Source organism: Papio anubis, chromosome 6, assembly GCF_008728515.1.
Source record: "Papio anubis isolate 15944 chromosome 6, Panubis1.0, whole genome shotgun sequence".
NCBI classification, from domain to species: domain Eukaryota; kingdom Metazoa; phylum Chordata; class Mammalia; order Primates; family Cercopithecidae; genus Papio; species Papio anubis.
The window spans coordinates 22,061,146-22,080,449 of NC_044981.1; the positions used below are offsets into that span (position 1 = coordinate 22,061,146).

The 19,304-nt window shown below is 39.6% G+C and overlaps 1 long non-coding RNA gene across 26 annotated transcripts in view; it reads left to right on the forward strand.

Moving 5' to 3' along the window:
* LOC110743051 overlaps positions 1-19,304 on the forward strand; it is a 553,234-nt gene that overhangs the window by 384,623 nt on the left and 149,307 nt on the right. For 23 of the 26 annotated variants that reach the window (XR_004184220.1, XR_004184216.1, XR_004184225.1 and 20 more), the window contains 2 exons: positions 7,697-7,841; positions 14,203-14,423. This is a non-coding gene — a long non-coding RNA (uncharacterized LOC110743051). Of the gene's footprint in view, positions 1-2,655; positions 2,769-7,696; positions 7,842-14,202; positions 14,424-19,304 lie in introns of all 26 variants that reach the window. The other 3 variants (XR_004184215.1, XR_002521457.2, XR_004184218.1) reach the window with 2 other exon arrangements.

Genomic DNA, 19,304 nt, shown 5'->3' on the forward strand with positions numbered 1-19,304 from the left:
CACTTCTTTTGGAAGCTTTAAAAATGGGATCTTCAGATCAGAATGTATGTAGGTATTCTCTGAAGACAGAATTGTATTTGTCCTTCTAATGCCGATCTCTCAAACTCAGCAAGTGTTTAGTTGCTTCTCTTTAACATAGGCCTCTGTTGGTAGTTTGTGTATTTTTAGAAGAAATGTAGGAAAAAATATCTAGGGGCTTATGAAAGCCAACAAACCTATACTTGGAAGGTAGATGTGTTCCCTTAGAAAGATTTACGTGGAAACCTGTTTTCTAGAAAGATGAACAAACAATGAGCCAGACTGTCCTTGTTCTTGTTTTAAAATAAACATATTTGTAGACCTGTAATTGGCTCCTGATGAGCAATACATGAGGCCATTTAAGGCATGAAGCTTTGCATTGGTATGGAACCAACTGAATAAAACTTGTTTATAACCTTGTATACCTTTCCAACATAAACACCATTCCTGGAGTGAATCATTTTTGTTCTGGTTTATAGCTAACATCATGTGACAGCTTTTTCTTTTAGATTTTTTTCTGGCCTGGATTGCTAGCTAGGCATTTGTATTTTTTGATGGTGGTGTTCTAGGTTATCCTTTTACATGCCAAATCGGCATAAACTAGAATATTATATTTTATACTTGTCAAAGGACAGCACATATTATTACTGTATCGTAACTAGGTCTCGCTTTTTTTTTTAAAAGTGCTTCAACTTTCCACCTATGTATAAACAAGTATACCTTTTAAGTGAATTCTTGGATTGAGGAACAAGGAAGTGTTTTTTACTCATCGTATCTTAGCCCTCAGTACTGCCTCCCATCTGAAATAGTTCATTTCTTTAGAGGATATTATGGAATTTAGTTATCCATGAATATGTTTTTGTGGATTGTATTGAAGAAGATGAGGAGTACCATGCATTTTTTTCTAAGAGTAAAATTGTAAGTATCAGTATGATTATATTTTACTTTTTTAGTGCATTTAGTGGGTTTCATTAAAACTGATCTTGGATTGTCACAATATAGGAGAGTGGGGTTTTTTCTGTGGGAGATGATGTCTGCATACAGGAGATTGTTATTATAAATATGATGTATCCTGGAAATTTTGGAAAGTTGGAAAGAGCGACTTGACAACTCTTACACTGAACAATGTATCTGAATCTATCAATCAAACATCACTATCTGACCAGAAATCCCTGTAAGAGGGAAAAAGCTTTCAGTTCTTTTCCTAAATTTTATCTGTCTACACAGATGATATTTCTGTTCCCCTTTGACATGTTATTTTCCTCATAAACAGTTTTAATGGTTCCATACGCCTGCAGGCTAAAAAGCAGAGACCCAGTGATCTCATCTCTACTAGTTGACTCCAATCTGTCTTTTCAATAATGGCCTCCACACCCAGTCCTTTGTCAGATGTGTACTCTGAGAGGAGGCGTTGTATGATGGGGAGGGGAGACACTAGATTTAGAAAACTCTGGGTTCAAACCCCACTGCTTTATTAGCAATGTGAAATTTGTCAAATCACATCATGCCTCTGAACCCTAGACTCTTACAGGGTAAAATGTGTATAAACATACTGACTTTTGTTTTCATCTGTGATACCATGTGATATCTTTCAGGGTCAGAAATGTAGTTCTGTTTCTTGAACTAATTATGGTGGCTAATTTGAATTTGCAGTGCGTAAACAGGCTATTTGGAATTCAAGCATTTCTCCCTTTCCTTGTCATCTAGTTAGATGGTGAATTCTTCTTTTCCTATTACTTATTATCGAAACACTTTGACCACAAGACTACTTTTTTTTTGAGATAGAGTCTCGCTCTGTCACCCAGGCTGAAGTGCAGTGGCTTGATCTCGGCTCACTGCAAGCTCCGCCTCCCGGGTTCACGCCATTCTCCTGCCTCAGCCTCCTGAGTAGCTGGGACTATAGGCACCCGCCACCATGCCTGGCTAATTTTTGTATTTTTAGTAGAGTCGGGGTTTCACCATGTTGGCCAGGATGGTCTCCATCTCCTGACCTCGTGATCTGCCTGCCTTGGCCTCCCAAAATGCTGGGATTACAGGCGTGAGCCACCGTGCCTGGCCCACAATGATACTTTTAAATATTTGGGATACAAATAAGCTATTTTAAATTTAACAAATAAAAAGAACTACACACACATTTTTCAGGCAGTTGTCCATTCTTTAATTTTAACAGGTTGTTCAGCTGTGAAGAGGAGAGAGAACATAAAATTGGATTTTTATTGGATTACTCTTATGCTCAATATAATGTTTTTTGGTCTTATCTAATCCTGTGGAAATATCTAGGAGGATGTAAAATCCAGTGTTCATAGACATTGCTCACCATCTGTTACCAAAGTGAAAAATCAGCATTCCTGATTTTATTTCCCTTTGTGTGCTCAGTCCAAACTCAGGCAAAGAGGTCACTATTTGTTCCCTTTACAGCAAACTTGATCCTAACATTGCATATTCCATAATCTGTCATCTTTGTGTAGTTTTGTGGTAACTATCTGCTCTTACTTGGCCTCTTCACATACTTACTATGATAGATTTTCTTGATTTACCAAATAGGGAACTTATCCATTAGAAATGTTTGATTGGCTTTTTCAGAAACAAGAAGTTGTTTTGCTTTTTTTAGTGTACATATACTTTTTCTTCCCTTAGACCCAATCTAATCTAGGTGGGAGAGAAAGTAACGAGAGTCTCTTGGAAAACCAAAGAGAGTCACAGCAAGCCCACAAAGTTACACAGGAATCAAGAAGAATAAAAATGTAAAGGTAACATGGATGAACTGTCTATTAGGTGCTTTCGTACATACTATCAGGTTTAAGGTTTACCAATAGCATTAGGTATGGTGAAGATGATTGGCTTTGTCCCCACCCAAATCTCATCTTGAAATGTAGCTCCCATAATTCCCATGTGTTGTGGGAAGGACTCAGTGGGAAATAATTGAATCAAGGAGGCGGTTTCCCCCCCTATTGCTCTCATGGTAGTGAACAAGTCTCACGAGATCTGATGGTTTTATAAGGGGTTTCCCCTTTCCCTTGGCTCTCATTCTCTCTTTGCCTGTGGCCATGTAAGACATCCTTTGCTCTTCCTTCGTCTTCTGCCGTGATTATGAGGCCTCCCCAGCCATGTGGAACTGTGAGTCCATTAAACTTCTTTCCTTTATAAATTACCCAGTCTTGGGTATGTCTTTATTAGCAGTGTGAGAATGGACTAATTACAATGATTGTGACAATGACTATGGCCATTGTACAGATAAGGAAGCCAGCTTACAGTGGCAAGTCACCTGGGCCTGAACATCTTGCTAATAAGCAGCATAGCATGTTCCTTGATTACTCTGTTATATGTGGCTCTAAAAGGTTTTTTCTGTGTGCGTTCATATGGATGTTAGCAAAACCAATGTAAGTGTAGTTAATGGAATTATTATTTCTCATGCCTACTATGATTTCTTGTCTGACTGGAAAATAATACTCCAGGATCAGGTTTGTTACACTTCCATCTATGACATGTGCCCCAAATGACAGTGACCTTATGGCAGAGATTGGCTCAGGAGAAGTATTTTCTCATCTTCTGGAATGTCCTACTAATGAAATAACTTAAAAGATGAGGACATATGAAGGTGATTCTATAATATTAACTCTAACCATTATTAAATTCTTAATGTATGCCACATATGCTTCTATTTGCTTACCTGCATTAATTTTTTCACTCTGCATAATACTCTTATGGGGAAGGCACCATTTTTTTTTTTTTCATTTAAAGATGAAAAGGTTAAGCCACAAGAAGATTCATAACTTGCCAAGGTCCCAAAGCTAGTGTGGGTTCCAATCCAGGTCCTCTGGCTCCACAGCCACTCTCCAGTGCTGCTTCGGAGCCTGATACGTTAGTAACTGGTGGCTCCCTAAGAACCTTGACTTTGGCTTTAGTTGATTTAGAAAATATTTTTATGTGTGTGTATTTACTTCCAAGCCTCTCATATTTTCTCATTAATTACAAGTAGTCCACAATTTTCAGGACTGTAGTTGTAAAATATAACTCAAGGCATAATGAGAAAGTAGATTTTAGTCATTTGGAATGGTTAGGAACTCTGTGTACCTTTCCAGGAATTTAATGTTTTAACTGAGCATAGTGACCCGAAATGTTTGGAGAAAGTGAGAGATTTTGTGTCTATATACATAGGTGTCCCTGTGTCATCTTTTTCTTTAGCTTGAAGCACTCAGGATGGAAAAACAAATCTTGGAAAAGATGAAAGAGTAGAACTAAAGGAAATACCACATAAGTTACAAAGGACTAGAGTTTTATGACTGTAATTTATAATGTCCACTGTCCTTGTGAAAATTACGTGGGATGGTTTATCTTTTTCTATTTGGGAAGATACATTTTTTTATATTTAAAAATATCTTGTCTTTAGAGTTCTTTTAAGTGTAATGATTGGAGGGCTAAGATATACAAACTAGATTATTTTCATTCTGGTCTTTTTCTTTTAGTATTTGGGGTAATTTAAATGCTTCTTCATTCACTCACATACTTATTCAACAGATATTTTTTGAATGCCTACTATATACCAGACACTCTGCTACACCCTGAGGATAAAAGGTAGATAAGATGCTGAATCTGTCCTCTAAGCATTTGGATTCTGGTGGCAGAAACTGTTGTGTACCCAGTTAGCCCCTGCAATGTGAGAAGTGCTACACTAGCAGAATGAAAAGTTCTGTAAGGCCACAGAGGAGGGAGGGAGTAATTCCTCCTGTGGTTATGAACAGAAATTTGAGCTAAGTCTTTTAAAGGATGAATAATAAGGTTGGGTAGGCCAAGCGGGCAGGGAGGGCCCAAGAGAAAAGGTGCTCAAATGCCTAGAGTATGAAAAGGAATGAAAACTGTCATTAACTCACAGCTAGGAACACTGATCCCTGTAACCAGCTTGGCTTACCTGAGAAGGAAATGCTACCATCTCGGAGGGTTCCCCCCACCAGTCTTCATTTATTATCGTGTAAAATTAGAGGATGACAGCAGTGGTGGTGGTGGTGGTGGCGGCGGTGGCTGCTGCTGCTGCTGCTTTGTCTTCTTTCTTTTTCTGGTTAGCTTGATAGATTTGGGTTAGATATAGGCATTTTCCACATCAGGTTTTAGTTCTTTATTTTTTCAACTTTTACTTGATTTTTATTATTTTTTTCTTTTTTTTTTTTTTTTTTAGACAGAGTCTTGCTATGTTGCCCAGGCTGGAGTGCACTGGTGCGATCTCAGCTCACTGCAACCTCTGCCTCCTGGGTTCAAGCAATTCTCCTGCCTTAGTCTCCGAAGTAGCTGGGATTACAAGCATGCACTACCACGCCCAGCTAATTTTTATATTTTTAGTAGAGATAGGGGTTTCACCATGTCAGCTAGGCTGGTCTCCAACTCCGGACCTCAGATAATCCACCTGCCTCAGCCTCCCAAAGTGCTGGGAGCATGAACCACTGTGCCTGGCCTCAAAAACTTTTATTTTAAATATGGGGGTACGTGTGCAGATTTGTTGCATGGGAATATTGTGTGATGCTGAGGTTTGGAGTACAGATCCCATCACCTAGGTAGTGAGCATAGTAGCCAATAGGTAGTCTAACGTGCCCCATCCGTATCCAGGCTTTAACCATACTGAGACAGTGGGAAAAAAACTGAGCTGCTTACTATCACCCAATGGAATGGAAAGTTTTCTACCATTTTGCTTCTATGTCATTTTCATATTACTTTTTTGGGGAAATTCGATTTTTCTGCCATTCTACTAGACTATATCTCTTTGATCACTACCTATGTGCCCAAATCACTGCTTCTCCCAACTTTTTTTGTGGGCCATCATCCATGAGCATGGTACATCCATGTGGTGACTTCCTCTGTTTGTTTAAATTTGCACATTTAGAGTTTTGTGTTAGGACAGTAAAACACTCATGTCTAAATAACTTATAAGTCCTGGGAAACTCATAAAAATGACCTGACATCATGTTTTGTGCCTATAAGAAACCTTGCAGATGGCTAAGAGAAGAATGAAGATGTTTTGACTTACTGTGTCTTCAATTACGTTATAAAAAATTCAGCAGACTTGTCCATGATCATTAGGAAAATGAATGATTTTCCTATTGTAAATTACAAGTGCCACAAACTACATAAGGACTGTAATTGACAGGTATCAACTGGTAGCATTTAGTTACATTCTCCAAGGCAACCCACAGAACTGTAGTGCTCACCATATTTGTTCAGAAAAATATGTTTTTAAGTAAATAAAACTTCCTTAACACTGGTTACTATAGTTAAGCAACTTAATTCCAATTGTTAACTTTGTTTAGTAAATGATAGATGAAACATGATTTTGTAAGATAAAAGAACATGGTGCCAAAACATTATATGAGCATGATGCCAAAAATACACACACACACACACACACACACACACACACACACACCCCCCTGAATACATCGTTCATAGTGTTTTCTAATTCAGGGAAACTGGAAGATGTTTTGAAAGTATTATGATCAACTTTGTATTTATTCCAGGAAAATTTACATGAGGAGAAAATACATTAATCTTGGCATGTAATAAAAACCAACATTTTGTTATGTAATTCATTTTGTGATTTACATTTCTATAATTTATCCAATAAACCTAATAAATGTTGAGTAATGAATGAATTTAGTTTCATGAGTAAAAAATAGTACATGAATGATCTGTCATTGTACAAAACTGCTGAATTGTGAATATGGTTTTTTGTGAGTATTTTCTTCCCTGCCTCCTTGTCCCATCCATATGTCCTTCTTTCTTACCCTAACCTCCTATAACCCGAGGATAGCACGTTGAGGGAAGAAATCGTCAGAAGTTTTAATATAATTACATTCAGGATGAGAGTTCTGTTCAACACAACATCACTGGTTAATTTAGTAATTTCTAGAATTCTGCCTAGACTTGAAAATACTTTCAATACTCATTGCTGAATATTGCTGTTCTCTGCATGTTTTTCTTCTGGGATTGAATTGGACAGGATTTTGGTTTTTTAACGCATTCCAGCGGGTATAAGTATATTGGCTAGTAAAGGTTCCCTTAATTGACCTGGTTTTAATAAAAAATGGTCCAGTACTCCTGCCACTCATTTTTCTCTTTTTTGAAACCACAGATTAATAACCTGGTGTTATCTCTATCACCAAGGTGAGAAATTCTGTCAACAGTGGTTTACAAAAGCAGCTTTGGGATTGGATCTGGAGAGTGGCTAGGATTTTACCAAAACTAGATCTCTGTTTTTCTTCTAAATTACACATGGACAGTTTCAACAATTAAGTTACCAAATTCATATTTTATATTCTATTCACATATCAGGAAACATTTAGCCCAAAGTCTGTTTACATAAAAATTTCTTTTTGGATATTTTCTTCTACTCTGAGGACACATGCCTGCCTTTCCCCAGTATGTTCTCCACCGCTGTCAGTACCTTGAGTATAGTGAGCCTTCAATAAAGAGTCAGTGAATGAATCCCTTTGTCATTGTGTCTCTATTATGTAGAGTGGAAATCTGTGCTGGAACAATAGCTAGTAGATGATCTGCACCAGGGAGGCCTGGGCTAGACTTCAAAAGCTGTTTCCCCATCCCGGCAAGGCAAAACATGTTCTTTTTGGGCTGGGAGGTCACAGCTCTATCCCCGTTCAAGACTGCACCTCCTTTTTTCTCTCTTCCTTCCCAGGAGCCGTGGAGTCCAAGTGTGACTGCCAAGAGGAATCCAGCAAAGCCAAAGAGCCCGAGCATGTAGCCCTGCCCGAAGCCTGCCACACGCATGGAAAACCCAGAGGAAATGAGTGAGGATCAATGGGAAGAAGGGAGCCAGCCAGGTGAGCAAGCTCATCAGTCTGGAGGCTAGCGCCACTGGAAAGAATCCCGGGCGGTTCTGTTTATTTGGCAAGTTCGGGCCATGACCTGAGCTTACACTAAATTACCTCAGAGCAAATTATTTTTTACCAAGCCATGTAAATGTTAGGTCAACTCCCTAGAGCTTTTGGGCTGAAGACAGATGACTACATCAAAGGCTGCTCTTGAGTTTCCAGGTGTGGCTGGGGGAATTGTCTGTCTTCCTTCAGGAAGACGTTTCTAACTCTTCCCTTTTCCCTACCTCAGATGAATTATTTTGTTTCATGCCAATTTAAGTGTTACCTAGAGACTTTTTACATAGAACCAATTTATTATTTATTTATTTATTTATTTTATTATTATTATTTTTTGAGACGGAGTCTCACTCTGTTCGCCCAGGCTGCAGTGCAGTGGCGCGATCTCTGCTCACCACAAGCCCCGCCTCCCGGGTTCACGACATTCTCCTGCCTCAGGCTCTGGAGTAGCTGGGACTTACAGGCGCCCGCCACCACGCCCGGCTAATTTTTTTGTATTTTTAATAGAGATGGGGTTTCACCGTTTCACCGTGGTCTCGATCTCCTGACCTCGTGATCCGCCCGCCTCAGCCTCCCAAAGTGCTGGGATTACAGGCGTGAGCCACCGCCCCTGGCCACATAGAGCCAATTTAATTGAACATAGAGTCCTCTGGTTTTGGTATGAGTGGGTGTGCCCGTGGGCGTGTCTTCATAAAAGGAGGCCAAGGCTGTGTTTCTTCTTTATAAATACAAATTTCACATCACAGTCTTGGGTGGATATATTCTGAAGCATCCTCCTAGGTAAATTGAATCGGAGTATAGTGGATTTTTTTTTTTTTTTGGCAATGGGAAGCATTTTAATAATTAAATCACTGGTTGAAGGCTTGTGCAAAGTTTGGTGCTATATTGGGATTTACCAGGGTTCCATTGTGATTCTAAGTTCATTTTAAATTTCTGCCGCCTGCCTTCCTTTCCTTTTATGTTAAGTGTTATTACCTTGTGGAGAGAAGGTATTTTAATGATAACAGAATGTTACTTAAAAATGCTTCCAGCCAGACATGGTGGCTCAAGCCTGTAATCTCAGCACTGAGGCAGGAGGATGGCTTGCGCCCAGGAGTTTGAGAGCAGGCTGACCACCATGGTAAAACCCTATCTCTAGAAAAAATACAGAAATTCGCCAGGCATGGTGGCATGTAGCTGTAGTCTCAGCTACTCAGGAGGCTGAGGTGAGAGAATTGCTTGAGCCCAGGGAGGTTGAGGCTGCAGTGAGCCGTGCTCAAAACAAAACAAACAGCTCCCATTCTACCACTCCTAAAATCCATATTGTATATCAAAAAAGGAAGTTTGATACCTGAAATGACTCTCAGCAGGGCTTCTCAACCTCTGTTCCCTGGCATCTGGGGCTGTATCATTCAGTATTGTGGGAAGCTGTCCAGTGCATTGCAGAATATATGGTAGCACCCCTGGCCTCTACCCAGTAGATGCCAGTAGCGTAATTCCTCTCCCCAGCTGTGGCAACCAGAAATGTTCTGTGGGGGACAAATTTGCCCCCAGTTGAAAACCACTGTTCTAGGGATTGATTCAACAAAGGAAAAGAAGGTAAAGAAAATAGTAAAGATGTCACGTATAGAGCTTTGTTTTTGTTGTTTGTTTGTTTGTTTTGTAATATTACCCTGTGAATTTCCAAAGAAAGTAAATCCTAAGACAATGAAGTCTGCCACTAGAACTCCCATTTAGCCACCAGTTCTCTCTCTGTTATTGACTGGAATTTAGTTTGGATTAATATAACAGTTACAACTCACTCACAACAAGTATGGACTTTGATGCTGTCATTATCAACTGAAGAACTCCCAGGTGTTTATATTAAACACGCAGAACTTCCTATGAAGTGGCCATTCTGATCACTGGGTGTTTTCACAGGGCTGGCTTATTGGGGGAAAAAGAGGGAGTGGTTGGAGAAAAAGACTCAAATAAGGCTAATGCAAGGCTTTAATAACTGAATGTATGAGTTGAATGAAGAAATACACCCACTCTACACTGCAATTCAGCAGCTTTTTGAATGGGAGGTCAGATACATGATTTAAATACAGGTTTCATTTAATGCAGTATCTTTTACGGTACTAAAAAAGGTCGGGGATCCTGCATTCTTCCTGTATAGGATTGTAATTCATTCTCTCTGCTCTCACTCTCCTTCCAAATTTACTTCTACCTCTGTCATAGAATGTTTGAGCTGCCAGACAAGTAGGATCATGTCACCACTGTGACTTAACATGAAATGTCCTTGTGTCTTTATTTCAAACGTTCTGTTTTTCCTCTATTTTCTGCTCACATGAACATACACTCTTGCCAGGCACATTGGCTTTTCTTATTTCTCTTTCTGATTTTGCCTCCTTCCTGCTCCTGTTTTCTTCCCTTTTCTCTGGCTATAGGAACTGTCAGGTGGCCTTGCTGGCATCATCCTACCTCTTTTGAACTATGTTACCCAGGAACTTCCATTTATTATGCCTCGAGCACTCTCTTTCTTTAATACTATATCTCTCTGAGGGATAGTTAATGATCTTTGCAGCAAATGAAGGTGAACTGTAGCCACATTATTGTTAGAATACAGCCAACTATATGGAACAGATTGGGCTGAGCTTTGAACAGCTGGGGCTGGCACAGTGAGTCTTGACTTCTCTCGGAAGAGTTCCAGAACTGCCAAATCATCAAACTTGAAGGGGAAAGAGGGACGAGAAAGGTTATAGGGATAGTGGTTCCTGCAGGTGCTTTTTGCTTTTGTGATCTACCTTTTGTGAAATGTTTACTAGTTTGTGGATCTGGCAAAACATGGGCTAATTGAACCCAAGAGCTGCTGTCACTGCCACAGACTAGACCTGCTTAGTGGCCATGATGGTGTTTTATTGTTCATTTGCAGGTACTGAACATGGGATAAAATGAATGCTTTTGTTGTGAAAGCTTGTGGCTCTTTTCAGGCAACTGAAACTAGGCGTAGGTTTGAGGATAATTTTGATTTGCAATGTGCTTGTAACTCTAATATAAATTTAATAATGGCTCCATTGGAACTTTTGGACTATCGTATGGCTTCCTGGTGGATATAATAAACGAGAAATAGGCGAGGTAGGACAGATACCATAAACTGGGGGACCAGAGAGCTTAATCGATCCTTCAAAAATGTAGTGTTTGCTCATATAAGGAGTTGTGTGTGTGTATGCACATGCATGGGCGCATGTATGTTTAAATGACTTGCTGCCAATATTTTTAAAATGTTTATATAAACATTTGGTCAATTTTTCCAAAGAAGCCAGAATCTGGCTTCGCTGGTCTCCCATGGTCATTATCAGCTGTGGCTGAATACCAAGTACTCCATACCTCTCCTGGGTGGGCGGGGCAGGGGCTTTCCAATTCACTAGCATTGACACCCCCTACCCCCACTGTTACTGTACAGATTGGCCTTTGCAAGAAAAGTTCAGGAGAGAAAAGAGACAAGCCTTGGGATTGGGAAATGATGGGTTAGAATCTCAGCTTCAGAGGCAGCTTTATCAATTGGGGAAATTATTAAACTTTCTGAGCCTTAGTTTCCTCCAGAGTAGAATGGGAATATACTTCGCACTCTCATGGTCGCTAGAAGGAATATTAAGCAAAACAGCATATTTAAAGTTTCTAAAACAACTATGTACATACACAGGAGGATTGCTGTACACATTTGCTGTTACTGTCATTTTCAGTTGCTGTGTATCATAGGTGAGTTGATACCAATCCTTTAGTGTCCTATTGAGCATGTTACAAAATTTGATAAACACTTCTGTTACTCAGAACAAAGGGGAAAACTTGTGCCTCGGCTTCCCATATCTCAGGTTTTGTTCTACAATATAAAATATATAGTTTTTCTATGGAAAAAAATCCAATAGAAACAGATTTCTTAAGGGTAGCACAATTTGAAAAGAGAAGAATCTTGTAATTTAGTTCATATTAGGTGGACTCTTAGTTTCCTTTTGACGGGGTCAAGGCTTTGTAGTTGTGCATCTACCTTCCTGAAGTTTCTGCCCCACACCCCACCCCAATCACATTCAAAATCAGCCTGACAGTAATCCTGTATATGGAACATGTGCTGAATCCTCATGGAAGGAAAGGTAAAGAAATGAAAGCCCTATAGAAATTAATAGATTTCCTTAGAGGTGGGCATGGAATGTAGCTTTCGTTAGGCTTGCAATGCTGCATTGAAGGTTTGTCAGCATTTTGTGCACACAGATTCTTTAAAAATTTTAAGGATGTTTCCCCTACAGTATTGCATTCAGTTGGCATCATTTCTCTAATGTCTGATTTTTGACATCTATCAGAAAGTTTCAGTACGTCTTTTGATGCCACACCAGCTGGGGGCAGGGACTACCTGGTTATTATAGTCATGGTTCAGAAATATAGGTTCTCCCCCCCTATTTTTATACTTCCTGCATAGATGGGTTTCCTTTAGATGTGGATATTTCATTTAAATGCATAGTCTTGTCTCAAAATGGTAAGGGGATACCAGTATAGTAGTTTCTTCTTCTGCTTCTGAAAGTGACTGGAAAACTTGCATCTTTCAATAAAATGCTTTCTAGAAGAAGGCAAGGTGGCTAGAAAATGTTAAGGCAGCTCAGGGACCAGTAGGAGACAATAGATGTTAAAGGTAAAAAGTGACTTGTGATTAGATCAGTTATGGAGTCCAAAAATCCAACCAGGTTTGTAGGTAACCGGTTACATTTCAAATGTGATCTTAAGCCCACCCTGAGTGAGTGAACCTCAACATGAGAGCAGAATACCCTGAAAGGGAAGATGTGAGAAGATAAAATACTGTTTTCAGAGCCCTAGGTTTTTGTTTGTTTGTTTGTTTGTTTTTTGACATTTTTGTAAATGGAGGAATAGGACTACCTCTGGAACCTAAAATTGGGCTGAAATCCAGGTCCTGTTCTAGGTGATTGCTCAGGGTCCCTTCCCATTCCTTCCTCCATCTGCTCCTGCCCACTTGAATGAAGGCGGTGAATAATAAAAGAGGAAAGAATGTAGATGAAAAGGAGAGGATGCAGAGAATGAAGATTCCCTGTCCTTTGTAAACCTTTTGTCCTGATCACCGAAAGTATTGTGGCATGTGTAAGTCTGAGAAAATATTTAGGTGAATCCCTTGAAATTGTCAGTATTTCAAGGGTTAAAAAAAGACAGTTTCACATAGCTCAAATGAAAGCAACAGTCACATTTTTGCTAGAACTTCTCTAGGTCCACCAACGAGATGTATGGAGTGGTTTTAAAAAACCACACAAGGCGGGGCGCAGTGGCTCACGCCTGTAATCCCAGCACTTTAGGAGGCTGAGGCAGGTGGATCACCTGAGGTCAGGAGTTTGAGACCAGTGTGGCCAATGTGGGGAAACCCTGTCCCTACTAAAAATGCAAAAATTAGCTGGGTGTGGTGGCACACGCCTGTAATCCCAGCTACTCAGGAGGCTAAGGCAGGAGAATTGCTTGAACCCAGGAGATGGTGTTTGCAGTGACCTGAGATGGTGCCACTGTACTCCAGCCTGGGCAACAGAGTGAGGCTCTGTCTCAAAAATAAATAAATAAATAAAAATTTTTTAAAAACCACACAAGTTTGGGCATCCGATTGGTGGATTTTTTCCTTTTGCATATGCTTTTCTAACACATGCAGATATTTTCTGCTTTGATTTTTCTTATAATCAGGCTTTCTTAATAAGAAAGTAAGTTTTCTGATATTGTAGTTATTGCCTCAAATCTCTTAGTAGAGGAGTAGAGGCAATGAAAAGGAGAGCCAAGTGTGGGGATGACTGAAGACCGTGGCGTGTTTTCAGATCACTCACCTGGGAACTTGTATGGCAGTTGTCGGGTTCCAAAGATCCAAAATCAGGTGTTTTAACTTAACTGACTTGAATATTTACTTTGAAAATAAGAAATGAATATAAAAAAGTTGAAAAGTTATGCACATGGGCACGATTTATTGAAACCTGTTCTTAGTTAGGGTAGATTGAACCTTGTTGAAAGTTGTGAAATTTGCTCAAATAGTCATTTATTTCTCTTTTTTTCTAGATCAGAATGATTTCATGAATATTGTAATAGTTTGGGCAAAGAACAAATTTGCTTAGTCAGGAAACATGAAAAGCCTCTAAGAAGGCCTAGAGGTGGTAAAATCAGTGGTCCTCTGGTGGGCATGGTGTGTGTGCGTGTGTGTGCGCGCACGCATGCATGTGACTCATCTGGGGTTGGCTCGGAGTGAAAGAGACAGATGCTTCCTTCGCCTGCTTGTTTCCTGGTTCTCAAAGCCCCTATTTCATTGTTGTTTTATTTTAAGGTTCGATGCCTTCTCCATCCGTCAGTGAGGGTGTGGAGAGCCTGCAGGCGTGTGCCTACCTCTGTAACTTGCTATTCCTTGTGTAATGTCAAGTGGAAGTGCGAAGCACCACAAACTGCTCTGAGCAGAGCCCACTTCCCTTCACCCACGGAGAGCGTGAAGCAGTTACACCAACATCAATCAAGGAAAACCCACAGGCTGAGCTCACACGGTTGAAGCAGGTGCGTGAGCGAGTGCTCTGTGACAGGCACACGTGATTGAGGTGTACCTCGGCGTCTTGCCCACAGATGTCGGTTACGATGACTGTGTGGGGCTGTGCCCACTCCCTGCAGAGCTGAGCCTGTCATGCTTGTGGGACACAGCGGGTGCAGCTCTTGGCAGCTCAGTGGGGTGAGCAGGTCAGATAGTTCTGAAGTAGGCTTCTTTGCTGTTTACTCACTTGTTTAATGGCGAGTAGAAGAATCTGGGAGAAATAGTGTTTTATTTTCTTTCTGTGGTGTCTTGCAGTGAGAATACCCCTGGGATTACTCCTTTAAAATAGTAAACAAGAGGCTGGGTGTGGTGGCTCAGGTCTATAATACCAGCTCTTTGAGAGGCTGAAGCAGGAAGATTGTTTGATCCCAGGAGTTCGAGATCAGCCTGGGCAACATAGGGAGACACCATCTCTAAAAGAAGTTTTTTTTAAATTCACTGTGTGTGGTGGTATCCCCCTCTTCTCCCAGCTACTTGGAGGCAGAGATGGAAGGATCCTTTAAGCTCGGGAGGTCGAAAATGCAGTGAGCCATGGTTGTGCTACTGCACTCCAGCCTGGGCAACAGAGCGAGACTGTCTCAAAAATAAATAAATAAATGAAATAAGATAAAATAGTAAACAAGAAAACATTAGTATTAATTGATTTGCTAAGCCTAAGGGGGAAAATGTAAGGTCTTGAATCTCTGTATGTATGCATATGTATGTATACGTATCTATCAACATATATCAAATATTTATGTATGCAGTGGTTTTAAAAAACCACACAAGGCTGGGCGCAGTGGCTCATGCCTGTAATCCTAGCACTTTAGGAGGCTGAGGCAGGCAGATCACCTGAGGTCAGGAGTTTGAGACCAGCCTAGCCAATGTGGAGAAACCCTGTCCCTACTAAAAATACAAAAATTAGCTGGGTGTGGTGGTACACACCTGTAATCCCAGCTACTCAGGAGGCTAAGGCAGGAGAATCGCCTGAAACCGGGAGGTGGAGTTTGCATATGTAGAGCAGATATATGTGTACACACATATATGTATATGTAAATATGTGTGTGCATACATCAACACAGGCACCAATTTAAAGCAAAACTCAAGTGGGCCATGAGATAAAGAGAGAATGTGAATATCTAGACATTTTAAAGTATCTGCTGATAAGGTGAAGGGGCTAGTAAAAAAATGTGTATCTCATCCTGTTGAACCATCTTGATATGTATTGAGGTTTAGAAAATTTTCACAAAAGTTTTGAGCAATCTTAATTTTAAAAATACAGACGCAGTTAATACCAAGACTTCAATATACATTGTGCTTTGTAAAAAGTGGCCACTCTCTCAAGGCTTCTAGTACCTGCTATTGGTTATGAGTGTCTACTTTGAACTGACACTTCAAAATATCATACATATTATTTACATTTAAATATGTGAAACAATCACCCTTTCTTTAAGCAATGTAAAGTAAAACAAGACATACTTTTAAACTGCTAAACTGATTCAGTTGGAGAATAATGGTAAAAACCAGTATTACTCTGGGTAAGGAAAAAAACATGCTATTTTGGGGAAAATTTTTTATATACTCTCTGAAGATGATTTCATGATATGTAAAATCAGAAGCCACAAAATATTCTTACTCAGAATTTCAGCAGTTCAGCTTCTAGGCAAATTTTTTCTCAGACAGTGATCAAATGTGTAAAAAATTTAGCTACAAGAATGCTTGATCGCAAACTTACTTTTTTTGCTAGAAATGTCTAAACAATATTACAGTGGTCAAATAAACTGTAGTAGAAATATGCAATAAAATGCCACTTGAGGCATTAAGCAGTGGTGTAGATTTCTCTAAGACCCTGTTTTTTTAAAAAACTAACAAGTCAGTGTTTCATGCATTCAGTATGTGCAGATATATTATAGTTTGTGAGATTTATATAAACCTAAAAGTTGTTACAGCTGTGTGATTAGAGAATAATTAAATGGCTGTATCTTGCCTATCTGTTATTTTAATTTTCTAACATTCAAGTGTATTACCTGCACATTAAATACAGAAAATGGCAAACATGGAAATAGCATTTTGGGAGTATACTCATAAGTTACCTAGAGATATTTGTGAAGACGAGGAAAGGAGAGGGGTTTCTTTCTTTTCTTTTCTTCTTTTTTTCCTAGACGATGACTTAGCAGAAAGTACTAAAGACTAGTGATTGATTAATTAGTTCCACAAATATTTGTGTGCCTCTACGTGCCGGGTACTGGACAAGACTCTGGTCACGTTGCTATGTACTTTTCACATGAATTGCTGAATCCGTTTTGTTTGATATTCTGCATCAATGTAGCTTTACCAGTAGAGAGTCAGTAATATGAATATGAAAGTAATATGGGCATGTAAAAATTATGATGTCACAGCCTAGCATGGTGGCTCATGCCTGTAATCTCAGCACTTTGGAAGGCTGAGGCAGGTGGATCACCTGAGGTCAGGAGTTCCAAACCAGTGTGACCAACATGGTGAAATCCTGTCTCTACTAAAAATACAAAAATTAGGTGGGTGTGGTGGTGGGCGCCTGTAATCCCAGCTACTCAGGAGGCTGAGGCAGGAGAATTGCTTGAACCCAGGAGGAGGAGGTTGCAATGAGCCAATATTGTGCCATTGCACTCCAGCCTGGGTGACAAGAGTGAAACTCCATCTCAAAAAAAAAAAGAATTATGATGTCAGACTGACATTTTGCTTCATATTTTTACATATGTGTTTTATCTGCTTTATGCTGTTTCACATATTAAATGTGTGAAACTTTTTCTGTACTGTAGATAGTTGACACCATGAATTGTCTGGAAAGTCAAAAGCAAAAATTGAGAAGACTTGTTATCATTAATGAAAAACTTTAAAGGACATTAGAAAGCTTATTTGCAAATGCTTTGAACAATCTGACTTTTCCATATTTTGTGAGGTTTTGGCTTTGATGCTTAATCTTGGTTTAATGTTCTGCAGGTGTCCTTTGGGAAGTTAGGACAGGATTTGCAGGGGTGGGGAGATTGAGTGTGATGACTTTAGTGTCCACTTGCCTGGAATGTTGAGACTCTGAGGCTATAAATAGGAGGTTTAGATTTGGGATGTCTGACTGGAAGAGGGTCAGGATTCAGGCTGATGTGGAGATGTTCACTGAGGAGTTTAAATGCTTCTCTGAGTCCCTAAGAATCTACCCAAAGGACAAGTCTTCTCCTGATGTCCAGTCTCTTTCTCATGAAAATGATCTTAGAAGTTTAATCCTTTAAATGACCTCTTAACATGACGACTTCTGCTGGTGTGAGATTAGAAAAAAAATTCCAGCCTGAACCATCAAGGGCTCCAAAGTAAAGGGATTTTTTTGAGTTTTAAAACTCTGAAAACGTTATTCATAAGTTATAAAAATAGCAAAGATTCTTGAGAGGAAGGGTTTGTTTTGGGTCAGTGCCAATGTGTCAAAGTTGCTTTTCATGTGTGTGTTTGTGTGCTTGTCTGTGCCTTCTGCCTGCCTGTGTGGGGGGATGATTATGGATTCTTGAACTTGGTTCTTTCTTTCCTATTGATTGGTGAAGGGAAGAAGTTAAACTTTGGATTTGGCTCTATGTCCATTGTCCATTGAATCAGGAGAGTTAGCCCATTGGTTATTCTATTGCCCTTTTGTTATGATTTTGTGAGAAAATTGTCATTTTCACTTCCCCCTTCTTCTCTCCATCCTATCCTCTTGTTAAAACAGACATGGTGCCTTTAATGAATTGCCTTGGGATAGTTTGAAGTGCAAAGGGAAGAAAAAGAGATTTAGCTCTTCCTGAGACAAGCCCTGAGTAGTAAAATCAATAATTCGAGAAATCACTTGCCCTTTAAAAAAAAAAAAAAAAAAGACTTGTAAATAGAACAAGATTGAGAAAAACATGTCTTTAGGCAGGCTAATCTAATCACACACAGAAGGCAGCCTGTTTTCTTACTTGTTGGATCACTTTCACTTTATATTCTCACAGGGAACAATATATTAAGTACAGTATTTAGAAATATTTGTTGAATCCTACTGTCTGATTTTGGCAAGTCCCAAGGAAAAAAAGAATATGTCTTGGACTGCGTGAGCCTTCCTGGGAGGATATTGGAGTTTTCCCAGAGAGGCTGGCTTCACACTGTGGGAAACACTGGTTTGGTAGATAACACTGTTAGAATTTATATTTCAGAGGGCATTTAGTTGTCTTCAGATTTCTAGAGCAGCCACAGCTGATCTTCTATGTCTCAGGATCTGAAGAAACTCAGAGTATAAGCTAGGCTTTCTTTATACTGATGTAGTCATTCTCTTTTGAAGGGCACTCTAACTTATAACCCATTGATCCTGTGTTATGGCAGGAGGCTGAGTTCACCAGCACCAAAATATCTAGTTAGTGTATCAGAAGAGAAAATGTGGGTATCACAAGTAAGAGGAGCTAAAAGATAGGACATTATATGGTGAAAGGTCTATTGGCTGATTCCGCCTTCTCTTGGGGAATGTTAAAGTGTCAACATTTTGGCAAAATCCTAAGCTAATTTTGTTTAAATGTGATCATCACATAGCATTGACTGAGTAATTGAAATTTGTGATGGAAAATAAAACTGAAATATTTAGAAAGTATGTTATGGCCCCTTTCCTTAAGAGTATATGCTAAAATAAAAGTATATCGTTACGAGGAATGTAAGTGAAATACATTCTTTCAGTTTAATTTCCTCAGCATGTATCTGGCATTAAGTAGTTTTTATAAATCTCATGCAAGGGCCTATCCCACAGCCCTATTCCATTGATTGCTTAAATGCGAAGTAGGCATATCTGAAGGGTTCTTTTGCTCTGTATTATAACGTTGATAAGTTACTTTTTGAACCTGTAACTT